We start from the raw sequence: 17,037 nt of genomic DNA on the forward strand, positions 1-17,037 counted from the left end.
ATTGACCAATCTTTAGAAGGAACTACAGAAAATTTTTGAGGTGAAATTCAGTTTGGCTTCTTTAATAATTATTTGATGTATCTTCACAGTCAATATTTACATTATTTCTTTTATACATCTAAACTTTGCAGCATCAAAGTAACTTCTATATATAGCTGAAGCTCTTTCATTTTTCAGCTTCTTAATAACCTTATTCCAGGCTAAATGGAGGCTATAAAACAAACCCTAAGCATTCGCAGTTAGTACCTCTCCCATCCCAAGATTACCTGCAAAACACTGCGGTCCATCCGTCATTACTATCATAAACGATACCAGCAGCACTGATATGACCCTCACCTCTTCTGCAGTCACCGACATTGAGTTTATTGAATGAGTCAGAGTGGGACTCCTGCACAAAGAAAATTTGAAATATTGAAGGCTTAGTAGTAAGAGAAGAATTAGTTATAACACCCATTCGATAGAATAAGCATAAAGCAGGTATAACATAACGAGGATCAGCAGGCATACTGAAATTAGGATAAAATATACCATGCTTTTTCATTTCCAACATTATCAGCATGCAAAACTGAGATAAACTCTTCATTATATAACAGTTCTAGACTTCAGAATAGATGTAATGTGTAACTGCAGCAGGTCCATCAATTCCAATGTAACTATCCAAGGACACATCCAAAATTGCCAGCTAAAGTCAACTTCTGGATTCTTAAGCCTTACAATATCCTAGGTCTTTCCAGTGCATCACCGAATACAAGATTCGGGGCATCACATTTCTCCCCTCCTTGTGCAGAGAGGGCAGTGCTCTTTCATTCATTGTCAAGCAATCATCATCATGACCATGGGCAGTGAATCTATATGGGCAATGGGGTGGGTTGGAATTGGATACCATCAGTAACGGCCCAAAGCCTCATTCAAAAGCGTTACCTGAAGTTAACTTTGTAGTTAAGAGTCCAGAAGTTGATAGTGCATTACTTATCTACCACAGATCTTGGCAGCGCATTCCTGATGTAAAATTCAGAGTATGACAATTGGAGTTGCACAAAAGCAAATCTTCTTGAGCTCATTATAAATAACCAGGTACAATTTTTCTGGAAAACTTTAATATGTACACAATTGAAAAAAATAAAAAAAAAATAAAAAAACTTAGGCTGACACCCCCGATCCTTGAAAATATTTCTCATTTCAAAACACTTCTTCCCATATAATTGTGCACATTAAATAAATTTCTTTGTAGAGAAAAGGTATTCAATTCATTACGTTATATGTTAAATGGCCGGATTCATTTTATGTGCTCAAGGTAATTTTCCATTTTAGAATTTGGACTTGGATATTTGAACTCAACCTAAAGACTCCCAATGATATAATTACTTCGCGTGTTATTCATTCATCTTTCAGTGCAATTACCTCATAGCAGTTACCTTTTGTCCTTCTCTCTTCATGGAAAAACCAGTTTATGCTTCAATTCCCTTCGGTTTGCATTTCCAATGTACCAGCAGTGACACTCCTCCAGAAAACCCCTCGGAAAACTGTAGGGAAAGAAACCACACTGTCCATTTTGCCACAACAGTGACTACTTCTCGATCTTCAGGATCAAATGACCGTCCACCCTCTGAAAAGCAGCCAATGCAAGGCATGAGCCAACTTACTCTGAGTCAATTTGTTGCAGCATCCAGAAGAACTCAAGTTAATGCAGATCGGTCACGAACGATTCACCTTCAAAAGAATGAGAATAGCCTTCTTTGGTTTATGCAGCCATCTTTTTCTCTGGGTAATTTCAGTCAAATTGCATTTTTCAGAGATGTCACTTTTCAACTTCTTTGTCAGTCAGATAATTTATTTATTATTATTATATTTTGTAGATGAAATAAAAACCAAGCAAATTCAGATTAAGTACCAATTTTGTTTTTGAAGTGAATTAAATACTGACTCTAATATAGGTGTTAAGGGAATATACCGATTTTAAGGAAAACTATCAAGCCCAACCTATTCTATTTGGATTAATCCACAATTTTCTTAATACTCATTACTCACTAATTTTAAAATATGATGAATGAAAGTAATGCTCATTAGTTTCAAAACAAAAACTAGAATCCAAGAAGTACAACAAACAGCCCCTTAAAAACTTGGAAATCAATTAACTTTATGTGTATGTATATTTTTTTTAATTTTTTAGAAAGCAAGATCCATGGGACTATGTTTAATAACGTTCAATGACTTCGTTCATTTTGCAGCTTCTGAGGTTTCTCAGTATTGTTCTTATGATCCCTCATCTCATAACCAGCTCAGAGATCCTATCAATCTCAATACAATTGAGTTTAGAGGCAATAAGGAATTTGCTCGTACACCAGCAAGCGTATCTTATCCTGACTCAAACTTCTCCTTCTTCACTTGGAATGAACCTCATCTTTATATGGAAAGATCAAACTTGTCTGAACTACGAAGCTACAAAGGGAGCAATCCTAGTGTAAATCTCCTAGCTCCTCAGCAAGATAAAAAAGTGGGTTCCAATCCAAGCCTACCTGACGGAATAGGGACAAAAAGGAATTTGAACAAGAGCAAATATGCTCACTACATATGTCCTAAATGCCCCTGTGAATTTGTATTTTCTGAAAACCTGGATGCTCATATGTCAGAGCACCAGAGGATAGAAGATCAAACTAATAGGATGAGAAGCTTGGACTCTGCATCTAGGTTGATCGGCTCTGAATGCCCCTTGGTTCATTCACAATTCATCTGGAATCTAGAAAATTTAGCTGGGCATAAACTGGAAGCATCTTACCCAAATTCAGAAACTAGCAGTGCCGAAATAAAGGGCAGCCCTTCAACTAAGTTGGATATAAAGGCGGAGGCTATTTCTTCTATCATCAAAAGCATCAAGTAGGCATTTGACTTGGTAGTTGGTAGTTGCCCCTGCAAGTATCTAGAGAGATACCTGCCATTTCGATGTTTTATTTTTGGAATTCTTAAACCATGTTTTAATTTTCCGTGAAGTTTGATGACTGGATTGTTTGTTTCTATTATGTTTTGAACTTTTTATTCTCATCCATTCTGAATTCGATTTCAGTACGAGATTTTCTCGGAGACATTTCATCAAACACATGGCGTGCCACACCAATATCTAATTGGAACAACTACAACGAGAATACTGCTAAATTGTGATTACAAATTCAGAAGCTCGTAACCACAAATCAATAATAGTATTAGTAGTATACCCCAGTGAAGATCACGTCCTCCATTGTTGCGTAGAAGAAGCTCCGCTCCAAACACCTATTGAGAGCAAAAGTGAAGTTAAAAAGATGAGTACTGAAGAGAAAGAGAAGACCATTAAAGGAAGCAACATGTATACCTTTTGATTGTCAAATATGAAATTCAAACACCAGATATCATGAGTTGCGCCAAGCAGTTGGATCAGTCACCAAACCATTTCCATGCAGCACAAAATTGAAAATTCCATAAAGAGTTGTTAAAGTACTGCAAGTGATACTTCTACATGATGGGGCACATTCGTCGTTTCAAGTGTACGGTGCCTTAACTTGCCAATTTCACACACGATCCGTGAATCTAACACGAATCAACACGGAAATAATGTGTTTCAGATTAAAGAATAAGTGGTTGGGTGTGTTGTCTGGTCAACCCTTAAACATTTCTTAAATAACGGATTAATTCAGGCTTAGCCGCGAGTAACCTGTTAAATTAAAAGTCACTATTTATTTTATCTTCAAATTCCGATCTCCTTGCGCTAATGCATTCCTATCTACGAGCATTACAAGAATATGTTAAAAGAATAATTCATATGTGTCACAAGAATGAAAGTCAATGCAAATTCAACATTTACCCTTCTTGGAGGATTTTGGTCATTTTACATTTATGAGGACACAATTAAAGAGAAAATTAGGGACGTGTTGCACCATTAAACATTTGATATTTTGTAGTAATATACAGCAGAACTTTGATAATTTAATACCCGATAAATAAATGACTCGGTTAAATAATATTTTTGATAGGTTTTGATTTGGAGATAATGTGCTAATTTAATAATTCGCTATATTATATAAAATTCTTATAGATCCAACGTAATATATAAAATAATAATTTTCTGATTTCTTTACACCTTTGAGATCAAATGCCAATGTTGTACCTGATGTGTGTTACTATAGCTTTTGATTATTTAAATAAAGTTTTTGCTTGGTTAAATGCTCATAAAATGAAATAATGTATTATGTTGAACAATGTACAATCTATTTCTAGAAAAATAGGTAGATTCATGAAGTTTTTTCTTTTTTTCCTACCGTAGATTCATGAAGTTTACTTGGTTAAACAAACGTATAGGATTATTAGTTCGTAAAACGAGAAACTAAATACAATATACAATATATAAGAAATAAGGAATACTTTGGTAAATTAATCATTTATTAAATAAATGTTAAATTATTACCCTAGATTAATAGATTTTCCTTGGTCCCAAGGCTATTAGTTTCTTGAGGTTTGTTTTGAAAGTAACATCTATGCACGTAGATATAAACTTGTAGTGCTTAACGGAGTTATTATAGTCTTATTGTTGAATAAAACTAAACTTACGAATTCAAATGTTAATATTTAGTAATTTTGTATGAAATTTTTTATTTGATAAGAGATTTACTACTTGTTTGGAAGTGCTTTTAAAATGACAGAAAGCACTTTTGGTGAAAGTGTATTTGAATTCCAAAAGCACTTAAAGTGCACCTTGTATGAAGCATTTTAAGTGCTTTTTCAGGATTTCCTTGCACTTTTACTAAGGATTGGGTTCAAAATGCACTCTCATAAAAAACGGATTCAGTTATTTCAAAAGTACTTCCAAACGAGCCCTTATTTAGCAAAATAAGATAAAACAAAACAAAACAGGGATAAGGTCTAATAAAGCATATATTGTTCTTAATGGGTATAAATGGGTCAAGTCGAGTCGGGTAACCTGTTAAGATAATTAGGTGTGACAACAGATCCTATTAGAATAATGGGTTTGACGTGACTACGACAAACATGAGAATATCTTAACATATGGTACCGAACGAGAATATTTATAAAGTGAAATTACTGGCGGCCATAATAGTATGGTACCGAATTTGCCATTAACAAGAGTCGAATTTAAGACCTCTTACTTATAAGTAGAGAAATATCTTAAATTGTAGTACTACATTATATGACTTTTAGTACATTGATGTGATAAATAATAGCACTCAAATTAAACCCTCTTTTTGACAATTGTAGTATAGATATAAGTCTGGATCGTTCTAAGCCGGGGATTAGGAGGGATTGCTAATCTAGTGAAAACTGAATCGAAGACACAAAAATATGCTAAAAAACACTTAAACAAACTCGAAGACTCTTAACTAAACTTATATGACTTGAAACAAACTTAAAAGACTCAAAACAACTCAAAACAATCAAAAAGACTCAATTTAGACTCTAGGACTTAATTTGGACGAAAATAGAATTGGTTTTGACTCAAATTACTCAAAAACACTCTTTAGGACAAATTTGAAACAAGTAAATAAAGGGGATTGGGTTTTGGATGAAATTAATGTAAAAACAAGTAACTAAAATACTTAGAAGAGATATGGACGAATTTGGGAAAACCAATGGACGATTAGATAGCTAGAGGATACTTTTCCACACATGATACATTCAAACACAAGTTGATTTCCAGTTACTTTTTCGATAAACCATGAACCTCAACACCCCAGATTAACCGTGACATCACTAATTAACCCTTAGATTTTCCTTAAGTTATTGGATTGGATGACATCATACGACAACCCAAAGCATTCTTCAAAAGCTCCCTACATGACATCATAATAGAGATATAGTCAACGATCATTACGTTCAATGAAAATCATAAGTATTGACAAAGCACTTGTAACTATGACATCATGATACTCATGCTAGGAATTTACTTAATATGATTGTGAAAACAACCTTAACTACTTGTGAATATAAGTTTGTGACGATTATGTGAAACTCCCTTATATTTTAGCACCAAATTCAAGCATGCAAATTAAGTAGGCCTCCTTATCAACATACAAGAATAAGTTATCCATCAAACGGTTAAGTAAATTGCATTCACAATTTATGAAATCACAACTGGAATTAATCAACTCATATCATAAACATAATCATGGTTTCAAAGCCTCCCCTAGCTAAAACGAGTTTAGCCTCTCATGTTCACAACAAAACAAAGGAAAATTGAATTAAACATTGAAAACAAAAGATAGATTACACCTAAAAACGTTCCAACACTCCAACTTGAATGCACAAACGTCCAAGGCTTCTTCTTCTTCTCTTCTTCCTTGCAAGGTTGCGGCACAAGAGGTCTAGGTGATTTTGTATGAATTTCTGGGTTGTGAATGGATTTAGGTTGGTAGGGTGGTGCGGCAAAGGTTGGGGATGGTTTATGGATGTTTGGGTGAAGGTATAGAAGTAAGAGAATGGTGGAAAGATAGGTTGAAGGCTGCAGGCAAATGGGCTTGTTTCTGTGAATGATGGCAGATTGCGTGTGAGAGTGATTAGGGTTAAATGAGGGGTGCGACTTTGGTATTTATTTGAGAGAAAGACTCCTAAGGTTTATTACATAATTTAGGAAAGGATTCAACCCCAAATCCATAAGGAAAAGGAGATATAAATCAGAAATCAAAGGGAAAGGGAAGGAAACTTGCGGCATGAATTATATGAAAAGGGAATGTGATTTAATGCTAAAATTAGGCAAGGATTTGAGATGGAAAAGGTATGTAAGGTGCGGCTGAGATTGGGGTGAAAAGGAATGTGGTTTTATGACATAGAATAGGAAACAAGGACCTTCCTTGCACTGCAAGGAAGGGAAAGTCAATGGGGTGCACGGTCAGGATTGTTAGGTTGCAAGGAAGGCTTGGTTTGTGTCCTAAAATGCATAAGAGTCTTCAATGTTGCTGAAACATGAGGTCTTTTAGGATTAGGAAAGGTTAAGGAAACCTTGGCTTAACTTTCCTACTTCAAGTAGGAAACCTTCTTTGACTAGGATTCCTCTTGTGATTAGGAATCCTAACACCTTTAGGTCTTCAATTTCGTCCATTCCTTTTGCTCCAAACATATGCTATCCACTCCAAGTCCAATTTTGCTCCAAAATGCACCTTTTTGCTTCCTTAGCCATATGAACCTACAAACACACGAAAATAGCTTAAACTACTAAAATAACTATGAACTAACAACATAAATGTACGAAAACAAACTAACTAAGTCGCCTAAATATGCTCCTATCATACATGCGCAAATGGGTTAAAATACTTGTAAGAGTACAAGCTAATTGTAGTATAATCGCTTATGTAAGGTTATTCTCCACAAGGATTGAATAAATAATTGTAATTAAACTAACCCTTAATTAATAATTTAAAATAGGTTTTAGCAAAGATTTGAGATTCTGAAATTTAAAGACTAAAATTTGTAGTAAACTAATCTGAAAGTTGGGGAAAAACATTAGCAAAGCAAGAAAAACGTTTTTGGAATAAAATAATTATGGGAAAGGCCAGGGTTTAGTCGCCAACATTAACAATTACTTATGAATTTCAACATACATGCTTTGAAGGTTAGGTTTTCCTAATACATATGTTTCTCGTGATGTTTAAGTGAAAACGTATATCTAACATGTAACATGTCTGTGATGTTCAGGTCAAATATAAACATGCAAGACTCTAGGGGTGGGCACTGGTCGGGTTGGTCCCAAAATTGAAGGGACCAGACCTAACCCATTTGTAAATAACACGGGGTGGGGTAGAGCGGGTTTTGGATTGTTCAAAATGAGAGCCAGACCTACCCCAGCCTTTTTCAAACGGACCAGTTCCCACGGGTACCCATGGGTCCTACAGTAGCGAAGGTAACCAAAGAAGACCAAAGAGGCTGCTCATGGAGACCGATTAACTCTCGACGACTCGATGGCACTCCTGGTGACAACTCAACGGCGTTGCTAGTTGATAACAAGTAGCTCGACTGCTACAACCATTACAACACCACCGAGTCACCGACGGCTACGTCTGCAACGGCATCAGATTCCCGACCTTGTCTTTGGCTCCTTGTCCCACATCAACCACCTTCCCTGAGTTTAGCTACACCAATTGGACCAATCGCAAGTCACAACCATTAAAATTCAAATCAAGATAAAACCCTAAACCCTAATTACATTTATGCAAAGAAGAAGATTATGTCATAGAATTTACCTTGGTGGAAGACTCGGGGGGAAGAATGCCGGTGGTGGTTTTAGAAGGTGAATGATTTTCTTGATCAGGATGCAGTTGAGAGTTGGGATTAAACGCCTTGTCATTTGGGTCTCTGAGAACCTTGGAGCTACTGGGTTTACAGTTTGGGGGAAGAGGACGACTGTTGCTTGTTGATTAAGTTGTAGGGATGATGGAAGGTTCTAGGTCTTGTTTGGTATTAGGCATTGAGAGGTGTGGGCTATGGGCATGAGTCTGATAGTGGAGTTTGGGCCTTTGTTTATTAATGTAAATAGTCCAATGCTTAGGCCTTGTTTGGTAATAAAATAGCCCAATACGTAGGCGTTATTCTATTACAAATGGGCCGGTCTGGGTACATGTTTTTTTATACTTCAGGAACCAGCTGTCCCTAAAATTTCATTGTCTCACCCCGCCCCACCCCGTTTCTCTTATTAAAAATTTGGAACCGACCTGTACCCACCATGAACCTTGATTACCTGCCTCGACCTGCGGTTTCTATACCCATTTGCCTACCCCTACAAGACTCATTAAGTTTTGTGAAAAGCCTTTGAAAAACCAAGCAACCAAGCGTGATATTCGTCTTAGGTGAAATTACAATTACTAATCACAAGAAAACCTCATCAAGTTCAAGGTGATGTTCCAATAGAAATTATATCAAATTATTTGTCTAATTACCCTAATGGTAGCTATCACTAAGACAACTAGATAGTTTAAACTCGTTGATTAATAATTCAAAGCAAGCCTGCATCCATTCATAAACAAATTAATAAAATCACATACACATGCTAAGGCTCATGGTCTCGCCCTAGCAAAAGGAATTAATTATGCATACTCATAATTAAAGTCAAAGAAAATATCATTAAGTAGAAAAAAGATTGAAAACACCTTGTAGGTAAAAAGTTTGAAGTTTGCCAAAACTTTGCCAAGTTCTCTCAAAGTCACGTAGAGAACCCTAATGGCTGGCTAATTTCTTTATACTACTACAAAATAAAATCCTTCCTAGAAAAGCTCTTCTAAAAACTGAGAAACAAAATAATAAAAGGATAACTTAAAATCATAATTCAAATCAAGGTAGGAAATATGTCTAGCAAAGAAATCCTCACGTTCCCGAACCTTTAGGACTCCAAATTAGGCCCAAAAGAACTTATATTAAAGCTTGGGCGTTTCTGAGGTATGGATGGTACAGATAAAGATCTAACAGCTGAGAAAGGACGAGCTTATGAGTATAATCGATTTGTTATGACTCGGTGCACTTAGAAAATTCTAAATTTTTTTTATTCAGTTGGTATCTTTTGATCAAGAGAGGGAAACAAGGAGCAAGCGGGAAATAGGGGTTGCCCGTTGTGCGCATTGAAGAGGGAAAGAGAAAGGAAGAGAGGCAGAGAAGGAGAAAGCTGGCATAAAGGAACAAATTTGAGGCAGATTGAAGCTAGGTCGTGGCTACAACCTGGTAACCCCACAACTTTTTTTTGGTTGCTCAATGGATGTGTTTTAGACAGCGAGGGGATGAGTATATTAGGGTTGTCTCTGCGGGGAAAAAGGGGCAGAGAGAGGGAGGTGTTGGACAGTGTGTGCAAGCGCTCGATTATTGTAGATTGAAGTTGTGCTTGGATTGGAGTTGACATGGTTGGTTCATCCACAACCTCAGAAGAAACCCAGATATTGAAGGTGAGTCTTTGAATAATTCCAAAACCTATGTTATAATCCATTTCCATTCCAATGTGGTTTTTAAAATTTGAGATTTGAAGCTATAATGGTGGGTGGTTAACAGTGGATTTGGTTGAAATTGTGAACTTGGATTTTAGATATATAGCTGTAAAAGTTAGGATGGGTTATGATAAGTTGAGTTGTACTTGTGTAACTTTGTTGCAAGTAGACATTGAAGTATAATTTGATGAGGGATGAGTTAGAAGTAGAAGAAATTGTTGTCAAAAGAGAGGATGTGGATGCAGGGGATGAATTAGGTGCACGGAGGGTTGAATTTGTGGTACCAAGGGTAGACAAGGAGTTGAAACCCAAATTGAGAATGGAGTTTGATTCATTAGATGAAGGGTATACATTTTACAACAATTATGCACTTGCACCAAGGTTTGAATTCAAAAGCATAATAGTAGAAAGTCCATTGATGGTGAATGTTAATTAGGGAAAGAATTTGTTTATTGCAAACAAGGGAAGAAGGAGGATGGTAATCCCAATAAGAAAGGAAAAATGTGAGATGCTAAAATTGACTGCAAGCCGTAACTTGAGCTGAATAGGGGCAAGTGACTGTGAAAAATTTGTTATAACGGTTTTTAATAAAGGAAACAACCACCTATTTCAAGTGCATCACACTTATTTAGATCACATTACAGAGTTTCGGAGACAAAAGAAGGCGATGATTGAACAATGCGCGGATGCCCATATTTCCATAAATAAACAAGTGGCTTTGTTGAAGGTGCAAAGTGAAGGAATTTAAAATGGTTGCACCTCCAAGAATATGTATAACGTTGAACAACAATTGTGAGGTCATCTAATCGGCATGACGCGAAAATGTTGAAGGAGCATTTTGAGGATGAGAAAGAGAAAAATGATTCATTTTATTTGAAGATGGATATTGACAAAGGCAGAACACTTAGAAATTTCTTTTGGACAAATGCCAAGTCACAACGTAGTTATGACCATTTTGGTGATGTTGTATTTGACACTACTTTCAACACCAATGTGTACGAGGTGACGTTTACTTTTTTGTTAGGAGTTAATAACCACAACCAAACCGCGATATTGGGTTGTGCATTCTTAAAAGATGAAAAAACCAAGAGCTTTGAATGGTTGTTTAAAGAAATGCTTAAGGATATGCCTAGTGAGCCGCCAAAAATCATAATTATGAATCAAGATGGAGCCACAACAAAGGCCATCGGTAGCAAACTACCAACCACCTTTCATCGGTAATGCATATGGCATATTATTAATAAGTTCAATGACAAGGGTTAGCTTGAGGGCGCTTTCAAGGATTTGCATGGAAGATGTTAGTAGAAGAACATAAGTTGATTGATAAAAAGTGGCTTCTGTACATTTATGAGTTGCGTGCACAATGAGTTCTAACATTTTGTAAGCACTATTTTTCCGTCGGAATGTTGAACGTGTCGATAAGTTGTCATTCATTTTTCAAGCAATATGTGCACATAAGGCATTCTATGATTAATCATTTGATTCAACTCATTTAACTGCATTTTCAACTCACTGACATCATTTGTGTCAGGAGTTAGGTTCTCAGGAATCACAACATCCACATTGTCCCCCATGTCCACTATGCTTTTTTCTTTTCCGCTTCAGTCAGAAAAACTTCTCTAATCCCCACAACCTGACATTTAAAGCCACACATCATAAATACATTTCTTACACATACAATACTCACACATTCACTTTCATTCATAAAATTCAAAAGTTTTGCAATACAATTATACCTCTCAGCTTTCGGTCATATACAACTGTAGCTGCTCGTAGATTGGCTGCTTCTTCATTGTCTTCCATCGCAAAATTCTCGATGTAGTTGTCGGATCTGCCCTCTTGCAGTAATGTAGTGGCTTATCAAGTTGGGAAATTTTTTCATATGCCCACACCTGCAATATTCGTCAATAAATGAAACACCCAGTCACATTAATAAAGCCAATATTAATAGTGAAAGCAACACATATTACTTGAAAAGCGTACGAAAATCCTGTGCAGCCCTATCCAAACCGTTGCGCCCTCTTTATTCCCCTAACTTCTTCTTCTTCCTCCTCCATCTCATTCATCATCCCTTTCAACTCTACCTTAACCTTTCCTTAAAGCAGCAAACCCAAGGTTGTCATGAAATTGTTCAAAGAAGATGGAACCCCATGCAAAGCTATTGCACCTATCTATATCCTCAACGAGGTCGAGGTAGTCTAGATTCATAGCAATTTTATTCTTCATCCTTGTCAATACAACCTCACCAAAGTCTACCAAGCTAGCTTGAATGAATCATCCATGCTCTTGCACTCCTTAAGTGCCCTTTCAAGCTCTTCGCAAGTCACTAATATTTTTTTATTGACTTTTTTTGGAGACGGCCTTGGCTTTACCTTTCCATTTTTGTTTCCACCCCTTTCTATTTTCACCTACCAACCCTAATTTCTCTGGCAAATACTCTTTCAGCAGCCTAATTGCTTATGGCTCAACCTCTATGTCATGGGGACCGTCACATCGTAGACATGTAATGAGGTAGAAGTCATGCTTTGTGAACCGGGTCAATTCACAACCTATTAAATAAGTTAGCCCCTCCAGGTCTTTAACCCTTGATTTGTCACTCTACGGAGCAACAACTTATAGACCAATTGCCCACTAAACGCCAATTCATCCACACTCTGAAGGTGGCCAAAGTAGCTTGCTCCAAAGGCACCAAGGTGTGCCTCATTAAACTTCTCCCTAATCAATCTTAACACATGAAGGCTTGGGATAAGTTGTTAACCCCTTCCCTATACATTTCTTCTTCTCTGGTTGCTAGTTGAACATTCTAGGTTACCATAGCTTGTACATATAGCAATACACGCACATCAACAATCAACAACACATAACCTTATGACAACCTGTCACCAATGCTTCATAGCTTTACATCTCATATGAACAGAGCATCATTACTTAAGTAATTTCAATTTCCACCTTAAAATTAACAATAATTCATATACAAAAGTCAATCCTTACCACCATAAAATTATCAATAATTTGGATACAAAAATCAATCCCTACTCAAAACTACAACTTTACCAAAACAAAAGACAATGCCCCAACATCTACACAAGTTGTCAACATAGCTTCAAAAGTTCACAATGCACCCTAGTTTGTAATAAAATTTCACATATATCGACAAATTCCACCTAATTACATCAACGAACATGCATAATTAAACTTACACCTAACTTAATTTATATTGTTTAACAAAAATAACAAAATGAAATTCTAGGGTTACATTTTCAAAACTCACCAAATGTGAAATTCACTGGGGGAATAAAATATGACGATAATTGTTGCAGGAAGCTGTCTAAACCCAGCTAGAATGAAGTGAAAATCATGTCCTTTCTTTGGAACTTACTGCACAGTCTCTAACCAAAGTCCCTTGATTTTTTTCATTGCTGTCTGGAATTTCTGAGGCCAAACAACACAAGCACAGACCAACTATAACTTGGTAAAAAATGGGAAACAAGTTTTCGAACGAGAAGGATGTTATCGACGACAATGGTGTTTAAGCAAATGCGGGAGAGGAAGTGTTTTTGGAGGAGGACAAGACTTACTTAAGATGATAAGTGTTGATGTTGGTTGGTGTGGACAATTTAAATTCTAAGAAATTTTGAATTCATGCTGGGTACCATTTTAATTAAGTGATGGGTCATTTATGACCCTGTTTCATTATAAGCTCATTATGATGGAATCATTTTCAACCGTTCAATTTTCATCCCAAGGACCACATTCCATCCGCACGCGTGGTCCGTAAAGTGTTGTCCACACGTTAGAAATTGTGATTAAAGCTTAGGGTGTCCTCTTCAAGTTTCAAGAAAAGCCCAAGTCCCAAAACCATCATCTTCCAATTGGAATCACGATTGGGAATTGATTAGATGCGGACGATGATTTGGCTTTTAAAGATGAGAAGGACGATTCAATAGTGAATCTGCCATTAATTACTCTTGTTATTGTTCTTAAAAAATTTCACCGTTTGATCCCTTTATGCTCAAAATGGATTTGCATGTCCTACATTGAAATACATAACAAAGCATCAAAACCTTAGCAAAATAATCACCAAAATATACCAAGAAAAAATATACAATATGAAATCGGCTCATCACTAAGGTCTAAGCTTATCTTCTTTTGTTCAATCGTAAATTGTCTTATATGGATCACCAAATAGAGACCAATGGTGTGGACATTTTTAAGTCGTTAACTTTTCGTTGACCTTTGTGTTTGTAGCACACATGAATAAATTTATTTATTCTCATAGTACTTATCGTCAAGAACGCGTTAGAACAAATCGGAGTTTTAACAAAGATGTGCTTGTTTTAAGTTGAATGACAAAAGAGTAATTTTGAGAAACTAGGAAAATTAAAAAGGGAAGCTTCCCATACCCCATAAGCACATGCACAGCAACTTGCTGCTGCAGTTCCTCTTCCATCTCTCCCCCTCTCTCTCTCTCTCTCTCTCTCTCTCTCCATCTTCCATACTAGTTCTTCATAAGGCAACGAAATCGAACAAAATCAAAGGTTATGGATTTGTGTCGAAGCATTCTTCAGTTTGACACCATACCCAAACGTTGAAACCGAGCTTGCACATTGATCGAAGCTTAGAAGTTTGGGCGGCTTTGGGTGGTTTTTTGCCCATTTTGGCCAATCTCGCCAGAGTTGGGTCTCGACCTAAGAGGGAAAAATACTTCTCCCTTCATTAGCTTCCATAATGTGTGAGTAAATATTCCGAATGTCAAGTTTCGAATAATTTTGAGATTCAATATTTTGAAGGAAAAATTTTGTCCTAGCTAAGAACATGTAAGAACATTTGAATACATATGCAAACTAATAACACTTTAAAGTAGGCATGCATTCAAAAACAATTCATAAAACCCATGACTTTCAAAGCCTAGTATATGGTGAACCATAAGACTCTTTAACAATATTAAAGAGAATAAGAATTTAGAGATTCTTTACCCTTGAAGCTCATCCTTGATTGCACAAGGGATTCACCCAAGTGGAGGGCCTTCAAGTCACCTCCTTGCTCCTTGGATCTTCCTTGTGATTTCCTCCCTTTTAGTGCTCCTTTTCTTCTTTGAGGATTTGAGGATTTGTTCTCCAAAACACCAAAGGTTTGGTGTCTCTAAGTCTCCACACCAAAGATGTAGTGTGAAGATGAAATGGATGACTTAGGGAAGAAAAGATTGCTAGATGTTCCTCCCCTAAGTGGCCGGCCTCTATGTAGAAAATGAGAAAAAATGTTTCACCCAAATTCTATTAGAAAACCCTAATTTGAAACAAAGCTATAATGTTGATTTTATACTTCATTTCATGTGAGTGGCAAACTTGTAATTAATACAAGTTTGCTACCCTTCACCCTTATGGCCGGCCATATGTTGTTATTGGGCTTAATTGCCCATTTTGTTTTAGTTGTCATACAACTTAAACATAATGGGCCTTGTGGACCAAAACGTTTTTGCGCCCCGAAGCCCAAAACTAACTTAAACGCCCAATACGAACGTTTCGTATAATTAATTAACTATTTAATTAATCTTGACCATTCTTCAATTAAACCATTTAATTGCTTATCCATTTCATATAATTTCTTCACTTATATCCTTACTCGGCGTACGATCCATTAGGTTCCAATTAGCGAGGTAGTGGGCGATGTTACTCTTAACGATCGATTGTGAATTGAAACCACATTTCAATTCTCCCTTAAAATTAGTGTTTGCTAATCTTTAGGGCTTCCACAAACCATGGGTGATGCCTAGCAGCATGTCATGGTTACCCAAGCTAAGTAGAAGTGGTTGGAGAACCTATCCAGTTACAACTACAATGCAATACGGTCATTCTCTAATACAATACTCTTAATCACATTGTTTAAGTGATAGTTTGTTTCATGTCTACTATCCAATGTGATACTTCTCTATATGATTCAATTGAATAAGATTTGGAACATCTTCCTTAGTCATATTCATATGCTTTGGCCAAAGACTCTCGAATCATATCTTAGAGTATTCTCCTTCCACCATGGAAGGTTAGAGATCCCTTGTTGTGCATTCATATGCCTACATGACTAGATAGCTTGACCCCAACAATGCCGTGGACACTCCAATGGAATGCCGTTGACATAATCAAAGATCAAGGACCTAACCATTAGACATCAATGATGCCTCAGGTCAAAGGACTACTTTGCATATTGCAACTATTGAGTTCTCACATGACATGTATGTTCGAACTCTCGTTTGATCGTTGTTCAGTGTACTCGATTACTCTTTCGAGCACCTATGTGTTTGCCTTAGTGTCCAACACCAAATGACTTGAGACTAGTTCATACTCACGCTTGAGTCGACATAACACATACTAACCTTAGCGGATTGTCAATGCCCAATTGGCAATCCTATGGCTAGGAACGTTTTAGGAATGAACATAAGAGAAAGGTCTCGTTAATTTAACTAACTTAAATCACTTGTCTCTTAGATCAAATACATTCCTTGGATTCCCTTATTGATGCGAGAGTTATGCGCACACAAATTAAACCCTCTTTTTGTCAATTGTAGTATAAGTATAAGTAGGGATCGTTCTGGACCGGGGATTAGGAGGGATTGTTAATCTCTTGGAAACTGACTCAAAAACGTAAAAACAATATAAAACACTAAACTAGACTCAAAGAATGTGAAACTAAACGTTAAAACACTAAGACAAACCAAAAGACTCAAAATGCTTTAAAAACACAAACTAAATTGATTTCTAACTAAATTGAACATTAAAGCAAAAGGGGGATTGAGGTTTGACGAAAATTGAAATAACGAAACAAGTTAATAAACTAGACAGAATGTAAATATGAAATTGATGAAATGGAATGAATGGATGCTAGCCAAGGGGTTCATCTCCACACATGTTACACTTGCATAATAAAAAGATTTCCAATTGCATTTCAATGAATTATGAAACTCATCACCCCGGGTTAATTAGGTCCGCTTAAATTAACCTTCAAATCTTCCTAATGTTATTGAATTGGATGATTGCATACGACAACCCAAAACATTCCCCACAAGTCCCCTACATGATTGCATAATAGAGATACAAGCAAG

General features: G+C 36.5%; 1 long non-coding RNA gene across 1 annotated transcript; it reads right to left on the reverse strand.

Moving 5' to 3' along the window:
* Positions 1-256: 256 nt before the first annotated feature.
* On the reverse strand, positions 257-3,618 carry LOC103941964. Its single transcript, XR_007260476.1, has 4 exons — positions 3,344-3,618; positions 3,210-3,264; positions 337-1,761; positions 257-266 (listed from the first exon to the last, which is right to left on the reverse strand). It is a non-coding gene; the product is annotated as an uncharacterized LOC103941964 (long non-coding RNA).
* Between the last annotated feature and the right edge of the window lie 13,419 nt (positions 3,619-17,037).

This window comes from the organism of the source record quoted next, unplaced genomic scaffold, assembly GCF_019419815.1.
Source record: "Pyrus x bretschneideri cultivar Hongxiangsu unplaced genomic scaffold, Pyrus_bretschneideri_v1 Contig31, whole genome shotgun sequence".
Lineage (NCBI taxonomy): Eukaryota > Viridiplantae > Streptophyta > Magnoliopsida > Rosales > Rosaceae > Pyrus > Pyrus x bretschneideri.